The sequence below is a fragment of the Hemiscyllium ocellatum genome, chromosome 46 (assembly GCF_020745735.1).
Source record: "Hemiscyllium ocellatum isolate sHemOce1 chromosome 46, sHemOce1.pat.X.cur, whole genome shotgun sequence".
Classification (NCBI taxonomy): domain Eukaryota; kingdom Metazoa; phylum Chordata; class Chondrichthyes; order Orectolobiformes; family Hemiscylliidae; genus Hemiscyllium; species Hemiscyllium ocellatum.
In genome coordinates, this window is record NC_083446.1 from 18,900,903 (window position 1) to 18,913,476 (window position 12,574).

At 45.7% G+C, this 12,574-nt stretch overlaps 1 non-coding gene across 1 annotated transcript; it reads left to right on the plus strand.

Moving 5' to 3' along the window:
• Positions 1 to 1,306: 1,306 nt before the first annotated feature.
• On the plus strand, positions 1,307 to 1,388 carry trnas-uga (transfer RNA serine (anticodon UGA)). The gene has a single exon. It is a non-coding gene; the product is annotated as a tRNA-Ser (tRNA).
• Positions 1,389 to 12,574: the final 11,186 nt, after the last annotated feature.

Genomic DNA, 12,574 nt, shown 5'->3' on the forward strand with positions numbered 1-12,574 from the left:
GCGCTTCTGCATTTAAAACTTGTGTTCGTTCTATTGTCCATTTCAAATTTCAGCTCACCACAACGGACACTTCTCTCAGTCTCGGGGTGTCTCCCTCTGTGGGTGGAAATGAGCATGAGCTCCTCAAAAGAGTTGCAATTCGCTGTGAAAACGTCATACTTCTGCCCCATTATTGTGCCATTGAAAAACACAGGATAACTTCATTGACATTTGACCTGAAAACACACAAGACTTTGAGCCAAAGTTGGAAACTGCGACTTGAGGGGTCTCTTTTTCGTCGCAATGCACAATGGGCAGAATGGCCTTTTCCCACTTTGTAAATCTTCGAAGACAAGTTGAAAATAATCTGCAACGAAAATCTTCAGAAAGGGTGTTTTATTTCGCCCAAATACAATAGTATCTATCGCCTTGTGTTGCTATTTACTTGTGAGGATTCGTTACTCAAAGAACTGTGGCCCGGATCCTATTCCCGCTCACGGAATGGTTGTCTTGTTCAGCAAATATTTCGGTGTACCACTACTTCTGCGGATTTTCCGATGCAAGCAGGTTTTGTCCAAAACATTATGAAGGTTAACATAAAACAAACAGCTGCAGTTGCTGGAACTCTGAGCGAATAACGAAAATTGTTCACGGAAAACAGCAAGCCTGGCAACAGAAACGTCGACTTTCCTGCTCGTCGGATGCTGCCTGACCGACTGTGCTTTTCCAGCAATACTCTGATCTAAAATCTGGTTTCCAGCATTTGAAGTCCTCACTTTTACCTAGTTTCTTCAGTGTCGCTTGTTCCCAATTCAACAATTGCATCTCGAGCGGTTTCATGTCTGTTCCTCCATGCTGAGGAGTTGAAGAGTGAAGAAAAGTAACTCACCCCATCCATCTCTGGGGTAATTGGGGACTGAAAGAGAATCTTATCACATTGAAATATATCTACATGCGACTTAATCTCTGTCTTTTATTGGGAAGCATCTCTTTCATTGTAACCATCAGGAAAGACCATTTCCTTCGCCAGAATATGTCACTAACTTTTGTTTGTTTCATGTCCAAGAACACTCAGATCAATAGCTCCCTTGAAAAGCTCTGTTGGTCATGTTCGCAAAGAGATCTAGCAAATTGCCAAGTGTGATTTTCCTTTCAATAAATAATTGTGACTCAGTTTGGCTGCAAATATCTTTTCGTAATTTTGCGCTTTTCTTCTTCTACATTGGTGTCTAGCACCTGCCAAATGACAGCAAAGTTAAGAAAGGAGAGGGAAGCGTTGAGCCCAACACGACAGCGACAGCTTTCAATGCGTTTGCCTCGTTTCTCTGTAGTCATGGCCGAGTGGTTAAGGCGATGGATTTGAAATCCATTGGGGTTTCCCCACGTAGTTTCGAATTCTGCTGACTGCGTTCTCAATGCCTTCCTTTCGGAGCAATTTTCGTTCTAACTTTGCAAACCAGGCCGGTCATTTGATAAGACTTGGGAAACTTGAGTTCTTCAGCAGAAATCTTCCATATTTAAAACGTTATATCTGTTTCTCTTTCCAGATACACTGCTCGAAACATCGGGTTTCTGCAGTTGTTATTGAACTTCCTGAGCAGAAGTGCTGCTTTTCATTAGATTCCTTTAATCCCAGTTCTTGTTCACTGACGCTGGTCAGTGGCAACACTTCTTCCTGCACGTCAAAGTGCCCACTCCCCACCGCACCCTCTCCCATCATTACAAACAACAGTAGGAAATTGCCACTTTACCATCTGTGTTCCAAAGTGAAACTCACCAGCCTCGGGAATCTCTCCACCAAACGGGACTTCTCATGTCTGACGTGGTGCAAGCCAGAGGATTGTGAAGAGAGACTGTGAAAATATTGTCAATTGGCAGTTGGAAAAATGTTTTGGAAGCAACACATGTAATCTAGGCACCAGCTTTGGAAATCTTGAGAAAGTCTTTGGGAAATGGAATCAGAGGAGAATGAAGATGTGTGAACTCTCGGACCGAGTAGAGGACCGAACATTGACTCTGATGTTCTCGGGACAGGAACTCATCTGAGACAAAGAATTCTCGCTCCCGTACGTGAGGAACACAACTTACATCTGGATTCTGGGACAGTGAAAAACTCTGGAACAATCAAGAAAATATCCAAATATTGACTGGGATCGCTGCAGTACGACTACTATAGATGGGTCAATTTTTGTCCAGTGTGGGCAGGTGGGCTTCCTGACACAGTATGTAGACAGGCCTTCAAGGGACGAAGCCACTTTAGATTTAGTAGTGGGTAACGAGCCTAGCCAGGTTTTAGATTTGGAAGTAGGTGAGCACTTTGCAATGAGGAGCTTATTACGAAGCAATGAGGTTGGGTTTAGGAAGCATGGAATAGTGTAGGAAACTGCAGGGGCTGAGCACATTAAAAATGTCGAGCTTATTCAAGGAAAAACTCCTGTGTGTCCAAGATAAGTATGTACTTGTCAGGCAGGGAGGAAGACATAGAACGCTTGAGCCGTGGTTTACTAAGGAAGTGGAATCCCTGGTCAAGAAGAACAAGAAGTCTTATGTTAGGACAAAATGTGAAAACTCAGTTAGAGCGCTCGAGGGTTACAACGATGTCGGAAAAGACCTAAAAAGAGAGCTGAGATGGGCCAGATAGAGACTTGAGAAGTTGTTGGCGGATAGGATCAGGGTTAACCCTAAGGCTTTCCATAGGTTAACCTCAGGCTTTCCATAGGTATGTCAGGAATATAAGAATGACGAGAGTTAACTTTGGGACAGTCAAGGATAACAGCGGGAAGTTTGTAATTCTTTGTAAATCTTCGAAGACAAGTTGAAAATAATCTGCAACGAAAATGTTCAGAAAGTGTATTTTATTTAGACCAAAAATTATAGTATCCCGTCAAATGTCCCACTGCCGACGATAACAGCCCTCTATACTGTCCACGACACCTTCAACCTTTGTGTCATCTGCAAACTTGCTGACCCGTCCTTCAATCCCCTAATCTAAGTCATTAATAAAAATTACGAACAATAGAAGCCCAGTTACAGAGCCGTGTGGAACATGACTCACTACAGACTTCCCTGTAGAATATTTTCCTTCTACTACCACTCGCTGTCTTCTGTTGGCCAGCCAATTCTGTATCCAGACAGCTATGTTCCCCTGAATCCCATTCCTCCTGACCTTCTGAAGGAGCCTGCCATTGTGAACCTTAACAAATGCCTTGCTGAAGTCCACATGCACTACATCCACAGCTCGACCCTCATCAACTTTTCTAGTCACATCCGCAAAGGACTCGATAAGATTTGTGAGGCATGATCTGCCCTCACAAAGCCGTGTTGAATGCATTTAATCAAGCCATGTTCTTCCAGATGGTCATAAATCGTATCCCTCAAAATCCTTTCAAACACCTTGCAGTCGATCAGTTTGGGAGGGCGTGATTGCAGTGCTGGGCAGGGATCAGTCAGGGAGGAGGAGATTGCATTGTTGGGGAGGGGTCAGTCTGACAGGGGATGATTGCAGTGTTGGGTAGGCATCAGTCGGAGAGGAGGTGATTGCAGTGATGGGAAGGGATCAGCCAGAGAGGGGGTGATTGCAAAGTTGGGTAGGGACCAGTCAGAGAGGGGGTGAGTACAGTGTTGGGAAGGGATTAGTCAGGGAGTGGGAGATTGCAGTTTCGAGTAGGGTCAGTCAGAGAGGGGTGAGTGCAGCATTGTGTAGTGATCAGGCAGGGAGGAGTGATTACATTATTTGGTACAGATCAGTCAGGGAGGGGTGAGTGCAGTGTTGTTTACGGATCATTCAGGAAGGATGTCAGTGCAGTGTTGGGTAGGGTTCAGTCAGAGAAGGTGAGATTGCAGTGTTGTGTAGGGATCAGATAGAGAGAGGGAGATTGCAGAGTTGGGCACGGATCAGTCAGAGAGAGGTAGATTGCAGTGTTGTTAGGGATCAGTCAGGGAAGGGGTGAGATTGCAGTGTTGGGTAGGGATCAGTCAGGGAGCGGGAGATTACAGTGTTGGGTATGGATCAGTCAGAAAGGGGGAGATGGCAGAGTTGGGTAGGGATCAGTCAGGGAGGGGGAGATTGCAGATTTGGGTCGGTATCAGTCAGAGAGTAGGGCATTGCAGAGTTGTGTATCGATCACACAGGGAGGGGGAGATTGCAGAGAAAAGTAGGATTCAGTAAGGGAATGTGTGGGTGCGGTGTTGTGCAGGATTCCATCAGGGAGGAGGGGATTGCAGTATTGGGTATGGATCAGTCATAGAGAGGGAGATTGCAGTTTTGGGTAGGGATTAGTCAGAGAGGGGGAGTTTGCAGTGATGGGTAGTGATCAGTCAGGGAGGAGGTAATTGCAAAGTTGGGAAGGGATCAGTCAGAGAGGGGATGAGTGCAGTGTTGGGAAGGGATTAGTCAGGCAGGGGAAGATTGCAATTTTGGGTTGGGTCAGTCAGAGAGGGGTTGAGTGCAGTTTTGTGTAGTGATCAGGCAGTATTGTGTAGTGATCAGGCAGGGATGAGTAATTACAGTATTGGATACAGATCAGTCAGTGAGGGGTTGAGTGCAGTTTTGTGTAGTGATCAGGCAGTATTGTGTAGTGATCAGGCAGGGATGAGTGATTACAGTATTGGATACAAATCAGTCAGGGAGAGGTGAGTGCAGTGTTGGGTAGGGATCAGTCAGAGAGGGTGAGATTGCAGTGTTGTGTAGGGATCAGATAGAGAGAGGGAGATTGCAGAGTTGGGCACGGATCATTCAGAGAGAAGAAGATTGCAGTGTTGTTCGGGATCAGTTAGGGAAGGGGTGAGATTGCAGTGTTGTGTACAGATCAGTCAGATGGGGGAGATTGCAGTGTTGGGTAGGGATCTGTCAGGGAGCGGGAGATTGCAGTGTTGGGTAGGAATCAGTCAGGGAGGGGGTGATTGTAATGTTGGGTAGGGATCAGTCAGAGAGGGTGAGATTGCAGTGTTGTGCAGGGATCAGATAGAGAGAGGGAGATTGCAGATATGGGCCCGGATCAGTCAGTGAGAGGGAGATTGCAGTGTTGTTCGCGATCAGTGAGGGAAGGTGTGAGCTCAGTGTTGGGTAGACATCAGTCAGGAGGGGTTAGTGCAGTGTTGGGCAGGGATCACTCAGGAAGGGGGTGAATGCAGTGTTGGGTAGGGATCAGTCAGGGAGCGGGAGATTGCAGTGTTGTGCAGGAATCAGTCAGGTAGGAGGTGATTGTAGTGTTGGGATAGGAAGCAGTCAGGGAGGGGGTGAGTGCAGTGTTATGTTGGGTTCAATCGGTGAGGGAAAGATTGCAGTGTGGGTTAGGGAACAGTCAGGGAGGGGATGATTGCAGTTTGGGGTAGGCATCCATTAGAGAGGTGTGATTGCCGTGTTGGGCAGGGATAAGTAAGCATGGGTGTGAGTGCGTGTTGGGTAGGCATCAATCAGTGGTGGGGAGATTGCAATTTTGGGTATGGATCAGTCAGAGAGGGGCAGATTACAGAATTGAATAGGATCAATCAGAGAGAGGGAGATTGCAGTGTAGTTAGGGATCAGCAGAGAGGGGGAGATTGCTGAGTTGGGTAAGGATCAGTCAGAGATGGGGAGATTGCAGAGTTGGGTAGGGATCACTCAGGGAGGGGGATATTGCAAAGAAAAGTAGGATTCAGTTAGGGAATGTGTGGGTGCAGTGTTGTGCCGGATTCCATCAGGGAGGAGGTGATTGCAGTGTTGAGTAGGGATCAGTCATAGAGAGGGAGATTGCAGTTTTGGGTAGGGATTAGTCAGAGAGGGAAAGATTGCAGTGATGGGTAGGGATCAATCAGGGAGGGGGTGATTGCAAAGTTGGGAAGGGATCTGTCAGAGAGTGGGTGAGTGCAGTGTTGGGAAGGGATTAGTCAGGTAGGGGGAGATTGCAATTTTGGGTAGGGTCAGTCAGAGAGGGGGTACGTGCAGTATTGTGTAGTGATCAGGCAGTATTGTGTAGTGATCAGGCAGGGATGAGTGATTCCAGTATTGGATACAGATCAGTCAGGTAGGGGTTGAGTGCAGTGTTGCGTAGGGATCAGTTAGGGAGGATATCAGCGCAGTGTTGGGAAGGGATCAGTCAGAGAGCGTGAGATTGCAGTGTTGTGTCGGAATCAGATAGAGAGATGGAGATAGCAGAGTTGGACACGGATCAGTCAGTGAGAGGGTGATTGCAGCGTTGTTCGATATCAGTCAGGGAAGGGGTGAGTTCAGTGTTGGGTAGACATCAGTCGAGGGGGCATAGTCGAGTGTTGGGCAGGGATCACTCATGAAGGGGGAGAATGCAGTGTTGGGTCGGGATCAGTCAGGGAGCGGGAGATTGCAGTTTTGCGTAGGGATCAGTCAGGGAGGAGGTGATTGTAGTGTTGAGTAGAAAGCTGTCAGGGAGGGGGTGAGTGCAGTGTTGGGTAGGGATCAGTCTGAGTGAGGGAGATTGCAGTGTTGGTTAAGGATCAGTCAGGGAGTGAGAGATTGCAGTTATCAGTATGGATTAGTCAAGGAGGGGGAGATTGCAGTGTTGTGTAGGGGTCCACCAGGGAGAGGGAGATTGCGTGTTGGTGAGGGGTCAATCAGGGAGGGGGTAATTACAGTATTAAATTTGATTTGCTACTTTATGGAAACAGGCTCATCATCCCCGCAAGTCATGTTGACCCTCTGTAGAGTAACCCAGCCAGAATCATTCTCCTACCGTATATTTACCCTTGACGAATTCACCAACACTCTGGGCAATTTAGCACAGCCAATTCACCTGACCTGCACATCTTTGGATTCTGGGAGGAAACCCACAGAGACAGTGGGACATTGTGCAACTCCACATAGATAGACACCTGAGGTGGGAATTGAAGGATAGGAATCAGTCAGGGAGGGATGATTGCAGTGTGGGGTGGAGATCAGTTATGGAGGAGCACATTACCATGTTGTGTCTGGATTAATCAGGAAGGGTGTGATTACAGTGTTGTGGAGGGATCTGTCTGGGAGTGGGAGATTACAGTGATGGGTAGAGCTCAGACAGGGTGGATATTCCTTTATTTTGCAGGGTTCAGTCAACGTGTGGTTGATGGTGGTGTTGTGTCGGGATCAGTCAAAGGGAGGTGTGTGATTGCAGTGTTGTGTAGTTATCACGAAGGGAGGGTGATTGCAGTGCTAGGTATTGATCAGTCAAAGGGAGGGGTGATTACTTTATTTTGTCCAGATCAGTCACGGATCAATTGATTCAGTGATGGGTCCGGAGCAGTCAGTGGGGGGGTAAATGTAGTGTGAGGTAGGGATCACTCAGGAAGGCTGAGATAGCAGTGTTGGGTTGGGATCAGTCAGGAAGCGGGAGATAACATTACTGTGAAGGGATCAGGCTGTGAGGGGGAAATTACTTTATTGTGTAGGCATCAGTCATGGAGCTTTCGAATCAAATAGATGTACAGCATGGAAACAGGCCCTTCGTCTATTCCGTGCATGCCGAACAGATATCCCAACCCAATATTGTCCCACCTGCCAGCACACGGCCCATACCCCTCCAAACCCTTCCTATTCATATAACCATCCAAATGCCTCTTAAATGTTGCAATTGTACCAGCCTCCACCACTTCCTCTGGCATCTCATTCCATACACGCGTACCACCCTCTGCGTGAAAACTTGCTCCTTAGGTCTCTTTTATATCTTTCCTGTCTCACCCTAAAACTCTGCCCTCTAGTTCTGGACTCCCTGACACCAGAAAAAAGACTTTCCCTATTTATCCTAAGTTTGGGAGAAGATTCGTAGGTCGGGTGCTCGTTGTTGTAGTTCTGTTCGCCCAGCTGGGAATTTGTGTTGAGACGTTTTGTCCCCTGTGTAGATGACATCCTCAGCGCTTGGGAGCCTCTTATGAAGCGCTTCTGTGATCTTTCCTCTGGCATTTGTAGTGTTTCTATCCTATCCATTCCCCTCATAATTTTGTAAACCTCTATAAGGTCATGTCTCCGCCTCCAATGCTTCAGGGAAAACAGCCCCAGCCTGTTCAGCCTCTCTCTATAGCTCAAATCCTTCAACCCAGGCAACATCCTTGTCAATCTTTTCTGAACACTTTCAAGTTTTTCCAATAGGAAAGAGACCAGAATTGCACACAATATTCCCACGCTGGCCTAACCAACGTGTAAAGACGCAACATGACCTCCCATCTCCTGTACGCAATACACTGGACCAATAAAGGAAAGCATACCAAACCCCTTCTTAACCATCCTACCTACCTGCAGTCCAAAGTCTCTTTGTTCAGTAACACGCTTTAGGACCTCATCATTAAGTGTAGAATTCCTGCTAAGATTACCTTTTCCAAAATGCAGCACTTCGCATTTATCTGAATTAAACTCCATCTGCCACTTCCCAGCCCTTTGACCCATCTGGTGCAGATACTAATTTGAGTTAACCCTCTTTGCTGTCCACTACACCTCCAATTTTAGGATCATCTGCAAGCTTACTAACTGTACCTGTTATGCTCGCATCCAAATCATTTACGTAAATGTCAAAAAGTAGATAACCCAGCACCGAACATTGTGTCATTCCGCTGGACACAGGCCTCCAGTCTGAAAAACAACCCTTCACCATCACACTCTGTCTTCTACCTTTGTGCTACTTCTGTATCCAAATGGCTAGTTTTCCCTGTATTCCATGAGATCTAACCTTGCTAACCAGTGTCCCCTGGGGAACCTTGTCGAACGCCTTACTGAAGTCCATATTGATCATATCTACTACTCTGCCCTCATCAAACCACTTTGTTACTTCTTCAAAAAACACAATCCTAAGTTTCTCAGGCATGATTTCCCATGCACAACGCCGTGTTGACGATCCCTAATCAGTCCTTGCCTTTCCAAATACTTGTACATTCTGTCCCTCAGGTTTTCCTACAACAACTTGCAACCCACCGTGGTCAGGATCACTGGTCTATAGTTCCCTGGCTTGTCTTTACCGCCCTTCTTAAACAGTGGCACCACGTTTGCCAACCTCCAGTGTTCTGGCACCTCACCTGTGATTATCGATGATACAAATATTTCAGCAAGAGGCCCAGCAATCACTTCTCTGGTTTCCCACAGATTTCTCGGGTACACCTGATCAGGTCCTGGGGATGTATCCACCTTTACCCATTTCAAGACATTCAGCACTTCCTCCTCCGTAATCTGGACATTTTGCAAGATGTCACCATCTATTTCCCTACAGTCTATATCTTCCATATCCAGTTCCACAGTAAATACTGATGCAAAATATTCATTTAGTATCTCCCTCATTTTATGTGGCTCCGCACAAAGGCCGCCTTGCTGAACTTTGAGGGGCCCTATTCCCTCCCTAGTTACCCTTTTGTCCTTAATGTATTTGGAGAAACCCTTTGGATTCTCCTTAATTCTATTTGCCAAAGCTATTTCATGTCCCCTTTTTGCCCTCCTGAATTCCCTCTTAAGTATACTCCTACTTCCTTTATAATCCTCTAAGGATTCACTCGATCTATCCTGCCTATACCTGACGTATACTTCCTTCTTTATCTTAACCAAATCCTCAATTTCTTTAGTCATTCAGCATTCCCTATAACTCACAGCCTTACCTTTCACCATGACAGGAACATATTTTCTCTGGATTCTTGTTATTTCATTTCTGAAGGCTTCCAATTTTCCAACTATCCCTTTACCTGCGAATGTCTGCCTCCAATCAGCTTTCGAAAGTTATTGCCTAATACTATCAAAATTGGCCTTCCTCCAATTTCGAACTACAACTTTTAGATCTGGTCTATCCTTTCCCATCACTATTTTAAATCTAATAGAATTATTGTCGTTGGCCCCAAAGCTTTGCCCCACTGACACCTCAGTTTCCTGCCCAGCCTTATTTCCCAAGAGTAGGTCTAGTTTTGCACCTTCGCTTGTAGATACATCCACATACTGAATCAGAAAATTTTCTTGTATGCACTTAAGAAATTCCTCTCCATCTAAACCTTTAACACTATGGCAGTCCCAGTCAATGTTAGGAAAGTTAAAGTCTCCTACCATAACTACTCTACTATTCTGACAGATAACTCAGATCTCCAGATGTTCTTTCTCAATATCCCTCTGACAATCCCAACAATTTGATCATTCCGTTGTTACTTCTCTGTTCCACCCAAATAACTTCCCTTGATGTATTTCCGGGAATATCCTCCTTCAGCACAGCTGCAATGCTATCCTTCATCAAAATTGCCATTCCCTCCTCTCTTGCCTCCGTTTCTATCCTTCCTGTAGCATTTGTATCCTGGAACATTAAGCTGCCAGTCCTGCCCAGCCCTGAGCCTTGTTTCCGTAATTGCTATGATATCCCAGTCCCAGGTTCCTAACCATGCCTTTTCTGTGAGGCCCTTGTATTGAAATAAATGCAGTTTAATTTATTAGTCCTATTTTGTCCCTGCCTGGCGTGACTGTTTGACTCACTTCTGTTCTCAATTGTACCAGTCTCAGATGGATTTCCTTCCTCACTATCTCCCTGGGTCCACCCTAACCCCACCCCACCACATCTTACTAGTTTATATCCTCCCGAGCTGCTCTAGCAAGTTTCCTTGCCAGTATGTTAGTCCCCTTCCAATTTAGGTGCAATCCGCTCATCTTGTACAGGTCACTTCTACCCCGAAAGAGATTCCAATGATGCAGAATTTGGAATCCTTCTCCCATATACCAGCACATCAGACATGCATTTTTCTGCTGTATCCTCCTATTCCTGCCCTCACTAGCTCGTAGCACAGGGAGTAATCCAGATATTGCTCGCCTTGAGGACCTCCTTTTTAAATTACTGCCTAACTCTCTGAAATCTCCCTTCAGAATCTTAACCTTTTCCCTTCCTATATCGTTCGGTCCAATGTGGGCAATGACCTCTTGCTGGCTCCCCTCCCCCGTGAGAACATTCTGCACCCTGTCTGAGACATCTTTGATCCTGGCACCAGGGAAACAACACACCATTCTGCTTTTTCTCTGCTGGCCACAGAAATGTCTGTCTTTACTTCAGACTACAGAATCCCCGAACACAATTGATCTCCTGGAAGCCGAACTACCCCTCGTTGAATTAGAGCTAGTCTCAATACCAGAAACTTGACTGTTCACGCCACATTCCCCTGAGAATCCATCACCCCCTACATTTTCCAAAACATCATACATGTTTGAAATGGGTATATCCACAAAAGACTAGCTGCCTACCTCTCTTACCTCTCCTGGAGTTAACTCATCTATGTGACTGTATCTGAGACTTTTCCCCCCTTCCTTTAACTGCCATCCATCGCATACCGTGGCTGTTGCAAATTCCTCATCGCTTCTAACTGTCTCTCCAACCAATCCATTCCTTCTGGGATTGAGTGTCGTGACGGGTATGGATCACTGAGTGAGGTGAGTGGGTGATAGCAATGTTGGGTAAGGATCAGTTCGGGAGGGGATGATTGTAATTTTGTGTCGGGATCAGTAAGGGACGGGGTGATTGCAGTGTTGTGCAGAGATCTGTCAGGTAGACGCAGATTTCATAATTGGTTTGGGATCAGTCATGGAGAGGGCGATTACACAGTGGGTTGAGATCAGTCAGGAAGAAGTAGATTACCATGTTGTGTCTGGATTAATCAGGAAGGGTATGATTGTAGTGTTTGGGGGGAATCAGTCACGGCGGGTGTGTGTGCAATAATCATTATGGATCAGTCAGCGATGGCACGATTGCAACGTTGGGTAGGAATCATTGAGGGTGGGGAAGATTGCAGTGTTGTACAGGGGTTAATCAGGGAGGGGTTGTTTGCAATGTTGGGGAGAGATTAGTCAGGGACGGGATGATTACAGTTTTGGGTCGTTTTCAGTCATGGTGATTGTGATGTTGACTAGGGATTAGTTAGCGAGCGTATCATTGCAGTGTTGGTGCATCTGTTTTTTTTGGAGACAGTACTGATGGATATATAGGCTGTATCTGGAACTGCAACCAACGAATCTATATTGTTTCAAAGTCAACAGAGTGTATGTTCACTGCAAAATAGAAAGTGCTTTTTGAATTTAAATTACAGCAACTGCTGCCAGCTGAGAGAGGAGCTGTTCCAAAATAGATACGTGTTGCAATTACCTGAGGTTTGACTGCTGTTTTGACTACAATTCCAATTTAGCCAATTAGATTAAGTTATCCCCAGGATATTAGAAACCAAAGTCTTTTGGTTTGATTATTTTGACACCTTCCATCTGATTATCGGAATTTAATGAGTCGTGGGTGATATATAAACCCGATATTTTGGAAGTATGATGGAGAACAACTGCCATCGAATAGTGAGCAACTGCTGTCAAGCCCGAGAGCTAAATGCTCTTCTCGCATCTTCCTCTCAAAGAAATTAGGAAACAATTTCTACCAGAGGTAAGTTTTCATGCTAAACCTTCTCACAGTTAAAAAAAAACAAGACAGCCCAGCGAGGTCAGCAGCTAGACGATTGAAAACAAAGGAACCTATTTGGTCTTGAGATTAAGTTAATGCAATGTGTAATAAGTGTCCAGTTTAATAATTTGAACAGTGTATTTTTCTGTAGTTGGAGTCAGATACGAAGAAGGTAAAAAAGGGGGATTTGGATTTGTGAACAGCTGTTGTTTAGTGTTCACTATTAGAGG